Below are 2,978 nucleotides of genomic sequence, written 5' to 3'. Positions count from 1 at the left end.
ACGCTTCCCATGTCAGGAAACCTCTCCAGGAAGCCTACTCCGTTTCATGGCTCTGCTTTCGAAGGAGAGAGAACACATTCTTGAGCTAGGCCCTCTCCTCTTGGATCCTCTCTCAACATGCATTCTAAGTGCAAAAGACTTCATGTGTCATTCGGTTTGGGGGCAAATGTGTCCAAAATACCCCAACGAGTGTAAAACAGTTAGATAGGTCACTGGGGAACAGTGCCTCCTTAGCCACGTCACCCACATCCCAGGGAAAGACTTGCTAGGCAAAGAGAGAAGCCTCTTTCCTTGTGAGCCAACCCTGGCTCTTTGAATATCAAGAGGACTAAGTCCACGTGAGTCCCCCAAGACCTGATAAAGGTAACCTAGAAAAGAAGTGATGATTTTTAGAAGACATAAGCCTGCCTGCCTGCCTGCCTGCCTGCCTTCCTTCCTTCCTTCCTTCCTTCCTTCCTTCCTTCCGGAAAAAGGAAGGAAAGCTTTCTCTCTCATGACGGAGAGAGCAGAGCAATAGAAGAAACACCCAAGCCCGAGCCCAAAGTTGGCCTTTTTCACCGAGAGACAGAAAACTGAATTCTAGTTTTGCACTGGTTTCCTGTTGATACGAACACTCATGTGTGTCCTTGAATCCATCCTCATCTTAAGCAGTCCTGACCACGGTTCCCATTCCTTTCCGAAGATTCTTCTCCTCAGAAACCTTTTCCAATCGCCTGTGCCCAGTTTTAGCTTTTCCCTTGTGTCCTTTGTTTCCCATTTCGAAATGACTAGCTTTAGGACCGAAATGTCTTTTTTTCCCTCCCCCAAACCTTATCTGCATACCTTCTACCTTGCCTCCCCCCTCCCCACACTCCCCAAAGAGGTCCTCTTCCTACAATGAGGATGGCGACCTCGGGTAGCTTGGACCACACACGTTCCTTCTTTAGGATGCCTCATCCTTGGACATTTGTCACCGCCCCCCCCCGCCCCCCACCCCACCCCACCCCACCCCACCCCACCCCACCCCAATCCAATCCAATGAAAGTAAGGAAGCCAACCACAGTGACCCGTGTGAACATGGACTGCCTTGTAGAAGTCCAGGCTCCTGCCTAGTTTGTGGTTTCCCTAAAGCGCAAGATCTGTGTAGGCATGGAAGCACGCATATGCTCCAACTCTCCGGAGCAGGGAGACCCTTAGGCTTGTGGAGCTAGGGACGTTTCAGCATTTTCCCTTCTTTGGAGATGATGTAGACAGGCTGCTGAATGTCCATTCTTTCATGGCACTCAGTCCACCCCTAAACCTAGAGATGTTGGAAAGTCTTGAAGTCGGCCTATGGAAAAGAGTTCTTGTGGAAGACGTTCCCTTACACATTCTCCTCATCTCGTCCACACTTCTGTCCTCTGTGTGTTATGAGCGGTCCCACTTGGATGATTCGTGATTTCTTAAGACAGGAAAGCAGTCAGTCCTCATCTCTACACCTCCCGGCCGCCCCCTCCACCACCCTGTTCCCGTGAGAGATTTTCTTCCTGCTTTCAGACGGGAGAAGGAAAGGAGGGTCCGTGTTCCCCTCCTGTTGTCACCTCGCATGGCAAAATCTCCCTATGCCACGGAGGCCCATTTGGGGGCGGTGTCCTGCGGGCCCGAAGACCTTCCGAGTCAACCTCAAGGAGGATGAGGATGTTCTCTCTTGCCACCGAACCGGTGAACCCGATGGCCTTCTAAGCAATGATGTCTCATCAGCCCACCCCACCCGTTTCACACAGAACGGAACAGCCTCTCCTGGATGACTCGGAGCAGGGGAGTTCCTGGGTCTGTCAGAGAGGGCCCTCTGCTGGCGGTGGGTGAAAAAGCACTGCACAGGACAGGAGGTGTTCGTGGTGTCCTTGGGAAGGAAAGGCGGGGGGGCATTTTATTCTTGGAAAGCTTATGCTGGCCCAGGATGTACACTATGAAAGATGATGCGACCTCATTTGGGGCGGGCACCAGAGGAGGGAGACGCGGGGCGGGGGGGGGGGGGGGGGGCGGGGAGGTGTAGAAACGCATAAAAGCGGTCCTACCTTAAATGAATAAAAAAATAACAAGCAATATAACATGTACAATAAAATAGAGCACACGCAAAGGAAACGAAGGCAAAGTACAGGAAACGAAGAGAAAAATGCAAAGCCTATATACAGTGCTTCCATGTTCCTCATTCAATCAGCTTGGTGCAGGAATCTCCAGGAGATGAACAGCAAGCATACACGGGTCAAGCGGCGGCCGCGGGTCCACCGGCAGCCCGGGGCTGCGCAGCCCGAGTCCGCGCGTGCTGTCGCTCGGCGGCCGGCGGGCCGGGTCTCTGGGCGCCCGCGGCCCGAGGGTCGCTCGGCGGCCGGCGGGCCGGGTCCCGGGCGCGCGCGGCCCGAGGGTCGCTCGGCGGCCGGCGGGCATGGTCTCGGGCGCGCGCGGCCCGAGGGTCGCTCGGCGGCCGGCGGGCATGGTCCCGGGCGCGCGCGGCCCGAGGGTCGCTCGGCGGCCGGCGGCCCGGGTCCCGGGCGCGCGCGGCCCGAGGGTCGCTCGGCGGCCGGCGGCCCGGGTCCCGGGCGCGCGCGGCCCGAGGGTCGCTCGGCGGCCGGCGGGCATGGTCTCGGGCGCGCGCGGCCCGAGGGTCGCTCGGCGGCCGGCGGGCATGGTCTCGGGCGCGCGCGGCCCGAGGGTCGCTCGGCGGCCGGCGGCCCGGGTCTCGGGCGCGCGCGGCCCGAGGGTCGCTCGGCGGCCGGCGGCCCGGGTCTCGGGCGCCCGCGGCCCGAGGGTCGCTCGGCGGCCCGCGGCCACGGAGCCTGCAGGCCGCTCGGCGGCCCGGGTCCCGGGCGCCCGCAGCCCGAGGGGCGCTCGGCGGCCGGCAGCCCGCGGCCTGCAGGCCGCTCGGCGGCCCGGCTCTCGGGGAGCCCGCGGCGCGAGGGTCGCTCGGCGGCCCGCGGCCACGGAGCCTGCAGGTCGCTCGGCGGCCCGCGTCCCGGGCG

The sequence above is a fragment of the Hippopotamus amphibius genome, chromosome 15, assembly GCF_030028045.1.
Source record: "Hippopotamus amphibius kiboko isolate mHipAmp2 chromosome 15, mHipAmp2.hap2, whole genome shotgun sequence".
Taxonomy (NCBI): domain Eukaryota; kingdom Metazoa; phylum Chordata; class Mammalia; order Artiodactyla; family Hippopotamidae; genus Hippopotamus; species Hippopotamus amphibius.
This window is presented reverse-complemented; position numbering follows the sequence as displayed.